Genomic DNA, 18882 nt, shown 5'->3' with positions numbered 1-18882 from the left:
ACCCTATACAGCGCTGTACTCACCCCATCGGCTGTCGGAAGGTGCCGGACCATCACCAGACCCTGAACGGCTGATTATCCGATGCGATGTCTGCTGCTAGAAGACAGAACGTGTCCCGGTCCGCGGACAGCATGGCCCAAAATGGTGCGCTGACACAACGATCTGCTAGGATATTCATAAGGAGGCCGCAGAAAAACTATTTGCTAGATCACTTACCACAGATTCCAGTACAACATCCGACTTCCCAGAGGACTCATCCGGCGGCTCATCTGAAGCAGATGATACAGTACCGCTTGATGATGCCAGTGGATCGAGGCCTGCTTGGGGCGCATTGAGTACTCCAGAGGATGGCTTCACTAGGCCTCATGTCTCCACCAGCCCCTCCACTGATGATGCCCTCACTCAGGGATATATTCTCAGCAGTGAATAACTGTAATGCCTCATTAAACTTGCTTACAACTGAGATAAAGGGGGTTAGAGTGGAAATCTCCTTTTTAAGGCAGGATGCACAAAAGCTGAGAGAAAGAACCTCTGCATTAGAGGAGAGAGTGAGCTCCATTGAAGATGATATGGCGCCCATGCAGAGTGACCTCAATTACAATAACCATCTTCTTACACAACATTAATCACGTATAGAAGAACTGGAAAATAGAATGAGGAGAAACAACGTCAGAATGATTGGGCTTCCTGAAAGAATAGAAGGAAAGAACCCAGTGGACTCTATTGAAAAATGGTTGATCGAGGCATTTGGTAGAGATGTGTTTACCTCTGTGTTTTCTGTGGAGCGCGCACACAGGGTGCCAGCCAGGCCCTTGCCACCAGGAGCCCCTCCTAGACCCTTTTTTTTCAAGCTCCTTCACTACAAGGACAGAGATACAATATTGCAGAATGCTGGGATCAAACCAGAATCATTAAAAGCCGATAATGCCAAAATATCTTTTTTTCCAGACTTTTCTGCTGAATTGCAGAAACAGCGTGCAAAATTCATGGATATTAAGAAACGCCTCAGGGCACTTGATTTAAAATATGCCATGCTGTATCCAGCCCGTCTCAGGGTGGAAGCACTGGGTTCAGTGCACTTCTTTGATTTACCATCCACAGAAGTGCAATGGCTAGATCGGGAAGAAAGATAGATCAAGGAAAGTCGCACCCGACGCCCCGTTTCTCCTGACGGGTAAAGTACTGCGCCAATAGGTTCTTTATTGCTTTCCAGGATTTGTAGCCAAGGCGGAGAAGGCTGTTGATTCACAGACTACCATGACTAACAGGGCTTATTGTTCCTGCTGCAGAGAAGTTTTTAAGACACTACGGTGCGCTTCCACTGTTACCCCCAATGTGGTCTGGTCCAGACCTCCAACAGCCCATTGGCAAATCAGTTTGGCCATGTTGGCCGGTTATATATTATTTTTCAGTTTTGTTGTCCACCCCATCATGAACCCTTGTGTAATACCACCCTTCTTGCAGCAAATGGACCTTGCTACGTTCCTGGTCAACTTGTGGCTCCTTTCAATAGCATGCTACCTCCCCGTTATATTAAATGCTACCTTTCTTTTGTGCTACTTTTTTTCCCTCATACCACACAATTGGGACTTCCTCAATGATTTTGATTTATGGTCTCTTTTTCAGGATATATTATTTAATGTCATCCTTTTTGATATGGTTGTTTTACCACAGTGCCCAAGATAACTAGAATTTATTTCTGGAATGTTCAGGGCCTGAATAACGCTGTCAAGCGCCTGGCAGTGCTTCGCACGATCAGGCGTTTGAACGCAGATGTCATTTGTTTGCAGGAGACTCACTTCCCCTCAACCACTACTCCTCAATTTGCTACACGGCAGTTTTGTCATCAATATCATGCTACTTACTCAGTGTATTCGAGGGGGGTGAGTCTCCTAGTGAAAAGGGGAGTACAGTTTTCTGCTATAGAGGTTAAAATTGATCCAGATGGTCGATATATTTTTCTCTTGTGTTCATTATATGGGATAAAATGTATATTGGCGGGACTTTACATTCCCCCACCATTCTCTGCTGGCATAATGAAAATTCTGGCAGACTTTTTGTCTTGCTATCCGGGTGTGCCGATCCTAGTCGTGGCAGATTTCAATAATTATGTTGATCACGAAAGGGATAAGTTATATGCTCGGACAGGAGATGGCGCTCAGAGACGTTATGGGCTTACCTCGTTTGCTCATCTTATGTCAGAGATGGGCCTAGTGAATGTTTGGAGGACATGCAATCCAGAAGCTAAGGTATATTCATGCCAGTCAGCCTCGATAGGAGGTCTATCTAGAATTGACTTGGGATTAGGAAATGACCTTTTCTTACCACTGTTAGAGCCCTCGCAATGCCACCCTAGACAAGTGTCTGACCACTCCCCACTTTCGGTAGATATCCGGGTAGGGGTGACCAAAAGCAACACACTTTGGAAACTTAATCCCCTATGGTTGTCTCTTATTTCAGAACCTGACCTAATCCCAGAACTTCTCATAAAGTTTTTTAAACAGAATATAGGCTCAACCACTATAGATATAGTCTGGGAGACAGTAAAAGCATTTTTACGTGGTCAATTCATTAGAGTGATATCCCACATTAAAACATCTACTAAAGAATGGGAGAATTCAGTTCTAGACATGGCACAGCAGTCAGAAGCAAAATATATAGCTGACCCCACTGATGACACCAAAAGATCATGGTTAGCTGCCCAACCCATGCTTAAGGATCTTTCATTACAGTTAGCAGAGAATAAACGTTTTTTCCTACAGCAGACTTATTTTGAGGTAAGGGAAAATACAGGTCATGTGCTAGCAATATTGGCTAAATCGCAGCAGCCATCCTCACACATAGGTACAGTGACTGACAAGCAAGGAACATTACACCATTCCACCAAAGATATTATGGAAGTTTTTAAGGGTTTTTTTCAAGAGATTTATACGTCCAAAGTCCAACCCTCACATGAAGATATCTGTTTGTTTTTAGATAAATACCCCTTGCCCTGCTTATCATCCTCGGATGTGTCCCTGCTGAATGCTCCCCTTACTGAGGAGGAGTTGTTGGAGGCTTTGGCACATACACAAAACAGTCAGGTACCTGGAGCTGATTGTCTCCCGGCGGAAGTATACAAGCGATACTCGATGCAGTTGATTCCCATACTATTAAAAGTTTATAATTTGGCATCTGAGACTGGTATTTCACCTGCCTCTAAGAATGAAGCCCTTATAGTGGTGCTGTTAAAGCCTGGTAAGGATCCCTCTTCGCCGGACTCGTACAGACCTATTTCATTACTTACGTTTGACGTCAAGCTATTGGCCAGGGTTCTGGCGAATAGGCTAGCCAAGTGTATACAGAAAATAATCCATAGGGACCAATCAGGTTTCATACCAACAAGATACACATCCCAAAACTTATGCAGACTATTTCTTAATATACAGATTCCTGCTGATAATCCGGGTAATAGAGCTATTCTCTCTCTAGACGCTGCTAAAGCATTCAATAGAGTTGAATGGCCCTATCTATGGGAGGTACTTACCAGATTTGGGGTGGGTAGCTCTTTCTTGAGATGGGTTCAACTGTTATATAGTTCCCTGTCGGCAAGAATGCGTATCAATGGAGATATATCATCTCCACTGCAACTCCACAGAGGCACACGGCAGGGGTGTCCTTTATCCCCCCTGCTGTTTGCCCTAGCCTTGGAGCCTCTGGCTATACATATTAGGACCTCACAGGATATTGTAGGGTTTCGACAGGGCTCTAATCACGATAAAGTATCCTTATACGCAGACGATACCTTAATATGCCTGGGAGATACTGATAGCTCATTGCAAAACGTAATGAACCTGATTGTTGACTTTGGGAAGCTATCGGGTTTTAGCATCAATTGGAACAAGTCAGTGTTAATGCCCCTGGAGCCACTACCAAAGCCTCTGCCTGCGTGTGCAAAAGATATTGTGGTAACTGAGGAGTTCCGTTATCTAGGTATACAAATTTCACCAGATCCTACTCAGTACATAGACCTGAACATGTCCCCACTATTCCAAAAACTGAAAGTGAAATGTGTCACATGGAAAAAGTTGCCCCTATCTGTGACAGGGAGAGTAAACTTAATTAAAATGGTATGGGCCCCCCAACTTCTTTACATATTCCACAACTCCCCAATATGGATAACTCACAAGTGGTTTACACGTATAGACACTCAGTTCAGGGACCTCATTTGGGGTACCCAACAGGCACGTATTAGTTTGCATTCATTACAACTTGCTAAGGACCAGGGAGGTATGGCAGTCCCACACGCCAGGTACTACTTTGTAGCTTCCCAGTTGCAACAGTTGAGTAACTGGGGGGAAGTGGACCCTTTGGACCCTATTAGATCCCTGTTGCTTCCGGATGGGTCCAGTCTCCCGGTACTGGCTCATCTGGAAGCAGGATTCACGCATTTGTCAAATTCGCTTCCCACCATCACTCTACTAAATACTCTCTGGAAGTATGTTAGATCTCTTCTCCATTTTAAGGGGGTATGCTCTTGGACTCCTATATGGAGGAATGTATACTTTAAAGAGCTTCTCAAACTAGAGGATTTCCGCTCCTGGGAGGCTGCAGGTATTCATTATATTGCACAGTTATTTTCTGGAAAACACACTCAAATCCTTTAGGGAACTTAGTGAGGAATTTTGCCTTCCTAGAACACAGTTTTATAGATACCTCCAGCTGAGGCATGCTATTCATAGTCAGGGTAGGGTGTCTCCGCTGGGGGTGATGGTGCATCCATTAATGAATGATGTGTTGTCAACGGATGAGAGAAAGGGTATGATTTCAAGAGTATATATCAGGTTGCTTAACTCCACATATAATGCTAATACATTGTCCTGTAGAAAGGGATGGGAACGAGATCTGGGTCCTATGGACGGAGACACCTGGGAGTTATGTCTAACTTCTGCTCCACTTGTTTCGGTATCGGCATTACAGAGATTATCCCATCTCTATCTACTACAGAGTATACAGAACCCCGGTTCATTTGCACAAATGGGGACTTAGAGCTACTCCACTATGCCCAAAATGCGGCACCCATAATGGTGATTTATTACACATGATGTGGAAATGCCCAAAACTTTTCAGATATTGGAGCTATGTTCTCAATACTATTTCACAGGTATTCCAATTTCCGATTATAAAGGATCCAGTGATATGCCTGCTTGGTGCCCTGGAGGTGCCCTCACTCTTGACAATGGTCACAACTACTGTATATAGCTCGTAAAGCAAATGCGAGGCTGTGGATCACCTCGAGGGTACCAACAGGTGAACAATGGGTGAAATTGGTAAATAACTTGCTTATACGCAAAAAAGATTACCTATCAACATTGTAACCCCCATGAAAATTTTTTTTCAATGTGGCAATCTTGGTTAGATACTCCGGGACTAGGCCCAACTCAACTAGTAAAACACAGACTCCTACAAATGTAGAGTACACACAGGGTACATGGGTGAGTTAACTTACGAGCTGCACCGTAGTCTTGCAATGTGCTGCAGGAAAAGTATGGTAGGGGTGGACATAACTTATATTTTGAATAATTGGTTAACATTTGGTTGTATACATCCATTAAGGATATATCTGTTTTTCTCTCTTTTTTTTTTCTTTTTTTTTCTGGTCACACAACAATATTGACCTACTGATAGATCATAGATGCATATAATATCCAGGTTATATACCTTTATTTTATAATTGATTGACATGCTACATTATGTTAAACGTGGCCCTCAGGCCCAAAGCAAACTGATTTAACTACATAATAGTGAATGTTTAAGATACTAGAATGGAAAGATATTGTGTATGTAACTTGAGATATATATCCCTATTGATGGTACGTGTGTTTGTCCAGATGTGTTTTTTCTCAATAAACTTAATTTTGATTTAAAAAAAAAAGTCTATGGGACACGAACATGAATAATCAAAAGTGCTCATTTTAAAGGCTTATATGCAAGTTATTGTCATAAGAAGTGTTTGAGGACCTGGGTCCTGCCCCAGGGGACATGTATCAATGCAAAAAGAATTTTTAAAAATGGCCGTTTTTTTGGGAGCAGTGATTCTAATAATGCTTAAAGTGAAACAATAAAAGTGTAATATTCTTTTAAATTTCGTACCTGGGGGGTGTCTATAGTATGCCTGTAAAGGGGTGCATGTTTCCCGTGTTTAGAACAGTCTGACAGCAAAATGACATTTCAAAGGAAAAAAAAGTCATTTAAAACTACTCACAGCTATTAATGAATTGTCGGTCCGACAATGCACATAAAAGTTCATTGATAAAAACTGCATGGGATTTCCCCACAGGGGAACCCCGACCCAAAATTAAGAAAAAAAATGCGTAGGGGTGCCCCTAAACCAGGCCCTTCAGGTCTGGCATGGATATTAAGGGGAATGCCATGCCAAAATTAAAAAAAAAATGGCGAGGGGGTCCCCCTAAATTCCATACCTGACTCTTGAGGTCTGGTATGGATATTAAGGGGAACCCCGTGCCAAAATAAAAAAAAAATGGCGTGGGGTCTCCCTCAAAATCCATACCAGACCCTTCAGGTCCGAGCACGCAATCCGAGCACGTAACCTGGCAGGCTGCAGGAAAAGAGGGGGGATGAGAGAGCGCCCCTCCCTCCTGAACCGTACCAGGCCACATGCCCTCAACATTGGGAGGATGCTTTGAAGTAGCCCCCAAAGCACCTAGTCCCCATGTTGATGGTGAGAAGGGCCTCATCCCCGCAACCCTTGGCCGGTGGTTGTGGGGGTCTGCAGGCGCGGGGCTTACCAGAATCTGGAAGCCCCCTTTAACAAGGGGACCCCCAGATCCTGCCCCCCCCGTGTGAAATGGTAAGGGCACCCCTACCATTTCACAAAAAAAGTGTCAAAAAGTTTAAAAAACACAGGAGACGGTTTTTGACAAGTCCTTTATTAATTTATTCTTCTTTCAGCTTCTTCTTCCATCTTCTTTCTTCTGGTGTTCTTTTGGTGTTCTTCTTCTTTCTCCATCTTCTTCTTCTTCATCTGGATTTTTGGGGGGACCCCACACCATTTTTTTTTTATTTTGGCATGGGGTTCCCCGTAATATCCATACCAGACCTGAAGGGACTGGTATAGAATTTAGGGGGACCCCCATGCCATTTTTATTTTAAATTTTGGTTCGGAGTTCCCCTGTGGGGAAATCCCATGCCGTTTTTATCAATTAACTTTTATATGTATCGTTGGACCGACAATTCATTATAGCCGCCAATAGTTTTAAATTACTTTTTGTCCTTTGAAATGTCATTTAGCTGACAGACTGTTCTAAACACAGGAAACATGTGCCCCTTTACAGGCATACTATAGACACCCAAAAGGTATGACATTTAAAGGAATATTACACTTTTATTGTTTCACTTTAAGCATTAATAAAATCACTGCTCCCGAAAAAACAGCCATTTTTAAAAATTCTTTTTGCATTGATACATATCCCCTGGGGCAGGACCTAGGTCCCCAAACACTTTTTTATGACAATACCATGCATATAAGCCTTTAAAATGAGCACTTTTGATTTCTCCCATAGACTTTTAAAGAGTGTTCCGTGGCTTTCGAATTTGCCGCGAACACCCCAAATTGTTCGCTGTTCGGTGAACTGGCGAACAGCCGATGTTTGAGTCGAACATGAGTTTGACTCGAACTCAAAGCTCATCCCTAATACTGACCATGAGAATCTCACATTCTTGTCTGAGGCTAACGCCTCTCTCCCAGAAGGGCACGATGGAGTCTTTTCTTGTCAAGTTTCAATTACATTGTCTCATTTTTACCTGGTACTAAGAATGTAAGGGCTGACATAGTTACATAGTTAGTCAAGTTGAAAAAAGACACAAGCCCATCCAGTTCAACCATAAAAAACAAAACAAAAAAAAACAAAAAATATCGTACAATCCAATATACCCAATTCTATAACCACAGTTGATCCAGAGGAAGGCAAAAAACCCTAGCAGAGCATGCTCCAATTTGCTACAGCAGAGGAAAAAAATTCCTTCCTGATCCCCCAAGAGGCAATCGGATTTTCCCTGGATCAACTTTACCTATAAATGTTAGTACCCAGTTATATTATGTACATTTAGGAAAGTATCCAGGCCTTTCTTAAAGCAATCTACTAAGCTGGCCAGAACCACCTCTGGCGGGAGTCTATTCCACATTTTCACAGCTCTTACTGTGAAGAAACCTTTCCGTATTTGGAGATGAAATCTCTGACGCTTTGTCACAACAATTTTCCTCCACTTCCAAGATGGAGTCGGTTCCCGTTCCTGTGATTCCTCATGATCGTATTCTGGCCATGGTTCACACCAGTCTCACTTCTCCTTTGGGTGACAAAATTCTTGCTGCTCAAGTCCATACTCCTCCTGAGAAACCTTGTGACCACTGCTTTGTCCCAGAGAGTCTCCGTACTGCATGCTCCAGACTTACCATTCTCCCAAGGCTGCTGGCCACCCTGAGAAAAACCAACTCTTTTTGGCCATTTCCCAATAATTCTGGTGGCCTAGTCTACGTGCTAATGTAACTGCCTTCGTAGCTGCCTGTTCCGTGTGTGCTCAGAGTAAGAGTCCATGACACCTTCCAGTGGGCCTCCTACAACCCATACCCAATGGAAAGAGGCCCTGGATCCACATGTCTATGGATTTCATTGTGGAGTTACCCAACTTCAAGAGCAACACAGTTATCCTTATGGTGGTTCACCGGTTCTCGAAAATGTCTCATTGTATTCCACTTAAGAAGTTGCCCACTTCTAAGGAACTGGCTTCCATTTTTGCTCGGGAGATCTTTCACTTACATGGGCTACCCAAGGTGATTGTCTCGGACAGGGGTTGTTAGTTTGTGTCCTGGTTCTGGCGAGCCTTTTGTCTAATGGGGCTGCAGAACGAGCCAATCAGTCCTTGGAGCAATTCCTACATTATAAGAAGAAGTAATCACCGCTCCAGGAAATGCTATGAGTAAGCACTAATGTTAGTGCGAAACATTAGCTCTATTCCTGTCTGCTGTTCCCTGTAATTAATGTGCATTTTCTTAATAAACAAGGCTAAGCTATGAGTGCGGCTGTCCAGAATTCATTCCCGTTTACAGCAATTCCTACATTGCTATATTTCTGACCATCATAACTGGTCAGACCTCTTACCGTGAGCAGAGCTTGCTCACAACAGTGCCTTGAATTCTGCTTCCCGATTGTTCCCATTTATGGCGAACAATGCTTTCCAACCCTCCATGTTGCCTGACTCATTTGTTCCGCAGAGTATTCCTGCATTAGACGAGCATCTCTGTGGTGTTTGTTCCACTTGGGCAAATGTCCAGGAGGCTTTGCGACATGTTAATGATAGTTACAGACTCCATGCTGACCGCAGACGCCTTCCTGCGCCTTCCTACCAGGTTGGGAACAGGGTCTGGCTGTCATCTCTCAACCTTCAACTTTGTGTTCCCTCTCCGAAGTTTGCACCTTGGTTTATTGGGTCTTTCTGTATTCTTCGCAGGATTAACCCAGTGGCTTACGCATTAGACCTTCCTTCTAATATGCGTATCAAATGTACTTCATGTCACCTTATTAAAACCTTTAGTCTGCAACTGCTTTACCACCTTGGTGCCACATCCTCACCCTGTACAGGTTGAGAACCATGAGGATTATGAAGTATAGTCCATTGTTGACTCCCTTAGGTTCCATGGGTGCATATAGTACCTGGTGCATTGGAAAGGGAACAGTCTGGAAGAACAATCTTGGGTCTCATCCTCAGATGTACATGCCCCTGTCCTCCTCCGTGATTTCCATAGATGTTTTCCCCTCAAGTCTGGTGGTCCTCGGAGGGGGAGGGGTCGTTGAGGAGGGGGTACTGTCAGGGCTGGGCTCAGTTCTTCCTTCTCTAAGCTGGCCGCTCAGCTGTCGGCTAATTGCCAGCTCCTATCTCTCCCCAGTGACTCATCTGTTGATGATATCCTGCTCATCAGTTCTGCCTATTTAAGCCATCCAGCCCAGATGATCTCTGACTTTGCCTTGGTCAACATCACAGCGACTATCTCCTGCGTTCCTGTTAAAGACCTGCTTGGCTGACATTCCTTTTGGCCCCAGATCCTGCTTGCTGTTTCACTATGCCAGTAATGGTGAACCTTGGCAGCCCAGATGTTTTGGAACTGCATTTCCCATGATGCTCAACTACACTGCAGAGTGCATGAGCATCATGGGAAATGTAGTTTCAAAGCATCTGGATGCCAAAGTTTGCCATTACTGCACTATGCTGATCCCTGGCTTCCTGACTTTCTGCCTTGTCTGACTATCCGTTCTGGTTACCAAACTTTGGCTATGTTTTGACTACGTTTGTTCTATTTACTTTTATTATTAAACAAGTGTGATTTAACTATACTTCTGTCTCAGTCTGATTCATGGTTTCTGACATCAGAGCCCACAAAAAGCTACAGGGGGTGATAGATAATAGAACCCCGCAGGGACTCATGGCACCTGGAGAGTGGCTGGTTGCATTCACCCTCTCAAAATTTAACAAAGGGAAGGTCATGGTGCAGCTCATCAACCTGGGAACCACCCAAATTGCACTCTCCAACAATACTATCCTAGCAGATTTGTACATGGTACCCAATCATTACATCTTGGAGGCTCAGCCTGGGGTACAGGCCACATGTGCTCAGCTTCAGACAGCTATGGCTTTGCTGGATGAGTCACAATACAAGCTACCCATGGAGCAGCTGTACATTCCTTTCCAGGACTATCCTCTACCACAACAGAAGTTGCTACATCAACTGCTAAAGAAGCACCAGTTGGTCCTTGCCACCAGCCCAAAGGACTATGGGTACATGGAGACCATTGACCACCCAATCCAGAAGTGATACAGCAACATTCTCCCAGCCCTGTGCCAGGAGGTCAGGGACTTGCTTTTCAACATGCTACAAAGAGGGTAATCCAGGAGAGTCGGAGTACCAGGGCTGCTCCTGTGGTGTTGGCAAGAAAGAAAGATGGAAGCCTGTAATTCTGAATGGACTATCGCAAGATGAATGCCTGTACCCACCAGGATGCCTACCCATTACCCCGGATAGAGGAAACACTTATGGCATTGGGTCAGGCCAGTACACTTCTACCCTCACCTTGGTGAGTGGCTACTGGCAAGTCCCAGTAAGGGATCAGGATTGTGAAAATACTGCCTTCATCACAACCTTGGGACTGTTTGAGTTTAATCTAATGTTCTTTGGGCTGAGCAATGCCCTCATCACTTTACGCCTAATGGAAAGGTGATTGGGGGACTTTTAATTTTGAGACTGTGATAGTTTACCTGGACGATATCATCATTTTCTACAAAACTTTTGAGGACCATGTCCAACACTTGGACTGAGTCTTGGTGAAAAATACCAAGAATAAGATAGGAGGTAAACTGGAACCTAAATGAGAGTGCACACCCTATCAGAAGAAGCAGCCCTTCCCTACAACTCTGGTGTACGATGTAGTCTTGGAAAGGCCTAATCCCATTAGGAGACATCTCCACCATAACTTGCTGAGGCCTTGTGCGAGACCTTGTGGCGACTGTTCTACCTGACCATCTGAAGACAGGGAGTCATTTAACTCCACAGATACTCTACCAGTGGCGGCTGGTGCTCAAAATTTTTTGGGGGGTGCTAAAATACTGAAAAGTTCTGAAAAAAAACCCCATCAATCGCAGCCACTGTACCCATCAATCGCAGCCACTGTGCCCATCAATCGCAGCCACTGTGCCCATCAATCGCAGCCACTGTGCCCATCAAATGCAGCCACCGTGCCCATCAAATGCAGCCACCGTGCCCATCAAATGCAGCCACCGTGCAATATCAAATGCTCTCACTGTGCCATCAAATGCTGCCACTGTGCCCCATCAAATGCAGCCACCGTGCCCATCAAATGCAGCCACCGTGCAATATCAAATGCTCTCACTGTGCCATCAAATGCTGCCACTGTGCCCCATCAAATACAGCTACTGTGCCCATCTTATGCAGCCACTGTGCCCATCTTATGCAGCCTCACTGTGCCCATCTTATGCAGCCTCACTGTGCCCCATCAAATGCAGCCTAACTGTGTCCCATCAAATGCAGCCTCACTGTGTCCCATCAAATGCAGCCTCACTGTGTCCCATCAAATGCAGCCTCACTGTGTCCCATCAAATGCAGCCTCACTGTGTCCCATCAAAATGCAGCCTATGCCCCATAAAATGCAGCCTCATTATCCCGTCAAATGCAGCCTTACTGTCCCATCAAATGCAGCCTTACTGTCCCATTAAATGCAGCCTTACTGTCCCGTCAAATGCAGCCTGTATGCCATCAAATGCAGCTTCACTGTCCCATCAAATGCAGCTTCACTGTCCCATCAAATGCAGCCTCACTGTGTCCATTCAAATTCAGCCTCACTGTACCATTAAATGCAGCCTCACTGTCCCATCAAATGCAGCCTCACTGTGTCCCATCAAATGAAGCCTCACTGTGTCCCATCAAATGCGGCCTCACTGTGTCCCATCAAATGCGGCCTCACTGTGTCCCATCAAATGCGGCCTCACTGTGTCCCATCAAATGCGGCCTCACTGTGTCCCATCAAATGCGGCCTCACTGTGTCCCATCAAATGCAGCCTCACTGTGTCCCATCAAATGCACCCTCACTGTCCCATCAAATTCAGCCTCACTGTGTCCCCTCAAATGCAGCCTCACTGTGTCCCCTCAAATGCAGTCTCACTGTGTCCCCTCAAATGCAGCCTCAATGTGTCCCCTCAAATGCAGCCTCACTGTGTCCCCTCAAATGCAGCCTCACTGTGTCCCCTCAAATGCAGCCTCACTGTGTCCCCTCAAATGCAGCCTCACTGTGTCCCCTCAAATGCAGCCTCACTGTGTCCCCTCAAATGCAGCCTCACTGTGTCCCCTCAAATGCAGCCTCACTGTGTCCCATCAAATGCAGCCTCACTGTGTCCCATCAAATGCAGCCTCACTGTGTCCCATTAAATGCAGCCTCACTGTATCCCATCAAAAGCAGTCTCATTGTCCCATCAAATGCAGTCTCACTGTGTCCCATCAAATGTAGATTCACTGTCCCATCAAATGAAGCCTCACTGTGTCCCATCGAATGCAGCCTGACTGTGTCCCATCGAATGCAGCCTCACTGTGTCAGGAACCATGAATCAGACCGAGACAGAAGTATAGTTAAATCACACTTGTTTAATAATAATAATAACAATAGTAGTAATAATAATAATAAGGTAAATAGAGTAACTGAAGTTAAAACAAGCCAGAGTTCAATAACTGGATCGGGTAGTCAGCCAAGCAAATATCAGAGAGCCAGAGATAAATGTGTAGTACAGCAAGGAGGAACAGGAGCCAGAAGGAATGTCAGCTGAGCAAATCTTCAACAGGAACGCAGGAGAAAGTTTCTGTGATGTCCCATTAAATGTAGCCTCACTGTGTCCCATCAAATGCAGCCTCACTGTGCCCCATCAAATGTAGCCTCACTGCCCCATCAAATGCAGCCTCACTGTCCCATTAACTACAGCCTCACTGTGTCCCATCAAATGCAGAATGTGTCCCATCAAATGCAGCCTCACTGTGTCCCATCAAATGCAGCCTCACTGTGTCCCATCAAATGCAGCCTCACTGTGCCCCATCAAACGCAGCCTCACTGTGCCCCATCAAACGCAGCCTCACTGTGCCCCATCAAATGCAGCCTCACTGTGCCCCATCAAATGCAGCCTCACTGTGTCCCATCAAATGCAGCCTCACTGTGTCCCATCAAATGCAGCCTCACTGTCCCATCAAATGCAGCCTCACTGTCCCATCAAATGCAGCCTGTGTCCCATCAAATGCAGCCTCACTGTGCCCCATCAAATGCAGCCTGTGTCCCATCAAATGCAGCCTGTGTCCCATCAAATGCAGCCTCACTGTGCCCCATCAAATGCAGCCTTACTGTCCCATCAAATGCAGCCTTACTGTCCCATCAAATGCAGCCTCACTGTGTCCCTTCAAATGCAGCCTCACTGTGTCCCATCAAATGCAGCCTCACTGTGCCCCATTAAATGCAGCCTCACTGTGCCCCATCAAATGCAGCCTCACTGTGCCCCATCAAATGCAGCCTCACTGTGCCCCATCAAATGCAACCTCACTGTGCCCCATCAAATGCAGCCTCACTGTGCCCCATCAAATGCAGCCTCACTGTGTCCCATCAAATGCAGCCTCCTGTGTCCCATCAAATGCAGCCTCACTGTCCCATCAACTGCAGCCTCACTGTCCCATCAACTGCAGCCTTACTGTCCCATCAAATGCAGCCTGTGTCCCATCAAATGCAGCCTCACTGTGCCATAAAATGCAGCCTGTGTCCCATCAAATGCAGCCTCACTGTGTCCCTTCAAATGCAGCCTCACTGTGTCCCTTTAAATGCAGCCTCACTGTGTCCCTTCAAATGCAGCCTCACTGTCCCATCAAATGCAGCCTCACTGTCCCATCAAATGCAGCCTGTGTCCCATCAAATGCAGTCTCACTGTCCCATCAAATGCAGTCTCACTGTCCCATCAAATGCAGCCTGTGTACCTTCAAATGAAGCCTCACTGTCCCATCAAATGTAGCCTCACTGTCCCATCAAATGCAGACTCACTTAGTCCCATCAAATGCAGTCTCACCGTCCCATCAAATGTGTCCCAACAAATGCAGCCTCACTGTCCCATCAAATGCAGCCTCACAGGGGCATGGCTTGGAGCTCGACGGAGATGTATGCAGCATACCTGAGCTCTGCACTACCCGCGGCAGAATTGACCCTTTCCAGCCTCAGATTTCAACACGGGGCAGGTGAGACAAAGCCCTATCTGGCCCTCAACAGCAGCAACGCTCGCATTCCACTCCCGGATCCCGCAGCATACCATTCGAATTCCAATTGCACAGGACACGAGGCCACTCCACAGCCAAGATGGTGCTGCAGGGACATGAGGCAGAGCAGAGTGAGGGCTCCCTGTCAGCCTCTGAGGAGATGACAAGGGACCTGGAGTGTACAGATCATCCACTGCAGTTATCAGAGAAGCATAAAATAGCAGCTGACATTAAGAACAGTTTTTCTTCAGCTATAACAGATCTTAAGGCAGATCTTTTAGCCCTATCTGAGCGCCTCTCACATACAGAGATGGCAGAAGCCAAACGTGACAGGGCTGTGGAAAGATTGGCAAGCACAGTCTCCTCACATGCTACCCACTTAATCCTTATTAACAGATACTTGGAAGATTTTGACAATAGGGAAAGGAGACAGAATATTAGGGTGAGAGGGATACCAGAGAAGGTAGAACCCAATCCAATCAAACAGGCTCACCAGGCTGTAATTAATGAACTGCTTGAATGCCCCAAAGACACAGACATTGACTTTGTGAGGGCTCATAGGGCACTAAATCCTCACCCCATAGACACAGCTCCCCCCAGGGATATTATATGCTGCCTGCACAGCTTCGCTCTGAAAGAGTAGATATTGAACAAAGCAAGGAAGAATGATCAAATCCTCTTTAATGGGCGTGCTATTTCCCTGTTTCAAGATGTCTCTGACATTACCCTGCAGAACAAAAGAGCCATGCAACCTAACTATGTTAATCACCCTATGAGAGAAAGGCATCCCATACTGAAGGCGCCTTCCTATTGCCTTAAATACCACGTTCTTGGGCAAACAGCACTAACTAAAGATGCCAGAAGACATCCCATTATTTTGTGAACAACTGCAAATTCCCCTGACTAACCTTCTGGATTGGTAAAGGGAATTCACTGTGTCTATCAAATGCAGCCTCACAGTGCCCCATCAAATGCAGCCTCACTGTCCCATCAAATGCAGCCTCACTGTCCCATCAAATGCATCCTCACTGTCCCATCAAATGCAGCCGCACCGGGTCCAATCAAATGCAGCCTCACTGTGTCCCATCAAATACAGCCTCATTGTGTCCCATCAAATTAAGTCTCACTGTCCCATCAAACGCAGCTTCACTTTCCCATAAAACGCAGCTTCACTGTCCCATCAAATGCAGCCTCACTGTGTCCCATCAAATGCAGCCTCACTGTGTCCCATCAAATGCAGCCTCACTCTCCCATCAAATGCAGCCTCACAGTCCCATCAAATGCAGCCTCACTGTCCCATCAAATGCAGCCTCACTGTGTCCCATCAAATGCAGCCTCACTGTGTCCCATCAAATGCAGCCTCACTGTGTCCCATCAAATGCAGTCTCACTGTCCCATCAAATGCAGCCTCACGGTCCCAACAAATGCAGGCTCACTTTGACCCATCAAATGCAACCTGTGTCCCATCAAATGCAGCCTCGCTATCCCATCAAATGCAGCCTCATTGCCCCATCAAATGCAGCCTCGCTGTCCAATCAAATGCAGCCTCGATGTCCCATCAAATGCAGCCGAACCGTGTCCCATCAAATGCAGCCTCTAATGTGTCCCATCAAATGCAGCCTCACTGCGTCCTATCAAATGCGTCCTCACTGCGTCCCATCAAATGCAGCCTCACTGTGTCCCATCAAATAAAGTCTCACTGTCCCATCAAATGCAGCCTCACTGTATCCCATCAAATAAAGTCTCACTGTCCCATCAAATGCAGCCTCACTGTGTCCCATCAAATGCAGCCTCACTGTGTCCCATCAAATAAAGTCTCACTGTCCCATCAAATGCAGCCTCACTGTGTCCCATCAAATGCAGCCTAACTGTTCCCCATCGAATGCAGCCTCACTGCATCCCATCAAATGTGTCCTCATTATGTCCCATTAAAAAATACAGCCTCACTGTGTCCAATCGAATGCAGCCTCACTGTGTCCCATCAAATGAATACTCACTGTCCCATCAAAAGCAGCCTGACTGCCCCATCAAATGCAGCCTCGCTGTGTCCCATCAAATGCAGCCTCCCTGTGTCCCATCAAATGCAGCCTTCCTGTGTCCCATCAAATGCAGCCTTCCTGTGTCCCATCAAATGCAGCCTCACTGTGTCCCAACAAATGCAGCCTCACTGTGTCCCATCAAATGCAGCCTCACTGTGTCCCATCAAATGCAGCCTCACTGTGTCCCACCAAATGCAGCCTCAAATGTGTGCCATCAAATGCAGCCTCACTACGTCCCAAAAAATGCAGTCTCACTGTGTCCCATCAAATGCAGCCTCACTGTGTCCCATCAAATGCAGCATCACTGTGTAACATCAAATGAAGTCTCACTTTCCCATCAAATGCAGTCTTACTGTCTCATCAAATGCAGCCTTACTGTGTCCCATCAAATGACGTCTCACTGTCCCTTCAAATGCAGCCTGTGTCCCATCAAATGCAGCCTCGCTATCCCATCAAATGCAGCCTCACTGTGTCCAATCAAATGCAGCGTCACTGTCCCATCAAATGCAGTGTCACTGTCCCATCAATTGCAGCTTCACTGTGTCCCATCAAATGCAGACTCACTGTGTCCCATCAAATGGAGCCTCACTGTGTCCCATCGAATGCAGCCTCAATGTGTCCCATTGAATGCAGCCTCACTGTATCCCATTGAATGCAGTCTCACTGTCCCAACAAATGCAGCCTCACTGTGTCCCATCAAATGCAGCCTCACTGTGTCTCATCAAATGCAGCCTCACTGTCCCATCAAATGAAGCTTCACTGTCCCATCAAATGCAGTCTCACTGTGTCCTATCAAATGCTGCCTCACTGTGTCCCAACAAAGTCAGCCTTACTGTCCCATCAAATGCAGCCTCACTTTGTCCCATCAAGTGCAGCCTCACTTTGTCCCATAAAGTGCAGCCTCACTGTGTCCCATCAAGTGCAGCCTCACTGTGTCCCATCAAATTTAGCCTCACTGTGCCCCATCAAATGCAGCCGCACTGTGTCCCATCAAATGCAGCCTCACTGTCCCATCAAATGCAGCCTCACTGTCCCATCAAATGCAGCCTCACTGCCCCATCAAGTGCAGCCTCTCTGCCCCATCAAATGCAGCCTCGCTGTCCCATCAAATGCAGCCTCGCTGTCCCATCAAATGCAGCCTCGCTGTCCCATCAAATGTAGCCTCACTGTGTCCCATCAAAGGCAGCCTCGCTGTCCCATCAAATGCAGCCTCAAATGTGTCCCATCAAATGCAGACTCATTGTCCCATGAAATGCAGACTCACTGTGTCCCATCAAATGCAGACTCACTGTGTCCCATCAAATGCATCCTCACTGTTTCCCATCGAATGCAGCCTCACTGCGTCCCATCAAATGTTTCCTCATTGTGTCCCATCAAATGCAGCCTCACTGTGTCCCATTGAATGCAGCCTCACTGTGTCCCATCAAATGCAGCCTCACTGTCCCATCAAATGCATATGGTGTCCCATCAAATGCAGCCTCACTGTCCCATCAAAAGCAGCCTGACTGCCCCATCAAATGCAGCCTCTCTGTGTCCCATCAAATGCAGCCTCACTGTGTCCCATCAAATGCAGCCTCACTGTCCCATCAAATGCAGCCTCACTGTCCCATTAAATGCAGCCTCACTGTATCCCATCAAATGCAAACTCAAATGTGTCCCATCAAATGCAGCCTCACTGTGTCCCATTAAATGAAGTCTCACTGTCCCATCAAATGTAACCTGTGTCTCATCAAATGCAGCCTCGCTGTCTCATCAAATGCAGCCTCACTGTCTCATTAAATGCAGCCTCGCTGTCCCATCAAATGCAGCCTTGCTGTCAGATCAAATGCAGCCTCACTGTGTCCCAACAAATAAAGTCTCACTGTCCCATCAAATGCAGTCTCACTGTCCCATCAAATGCAGCCTCACTGTGTCTCATTAAATGCAGCCTCACTGTGTCCCATCAAATGCAGCCTCACTGCCACATCAAATGCAGCCTCACTGTCCCATCAAATGCAGCCTCGC

Source organism: Aquarana catesbeiana, linkage group LG11 (genome assembly GCF_042186555.1).
Source record: "Aquarana catesbeiana isolate 2022-GZ linkage group LG11, ASM4218655v1, whole genome shotgun sequence".
In the NCBI taxonomy this organism is placed as follows: domain Eukaryota; kingdom Metazoa; phylum Chordata; class Amphibia; order Anura; family Ranidae; genus Aquarana; species Aquarana catesbeiana.
The sequence above is the reverse complement of the archived record's forward strand: the minus strand, read 5'-3'. Positions refer to the sequence as shown.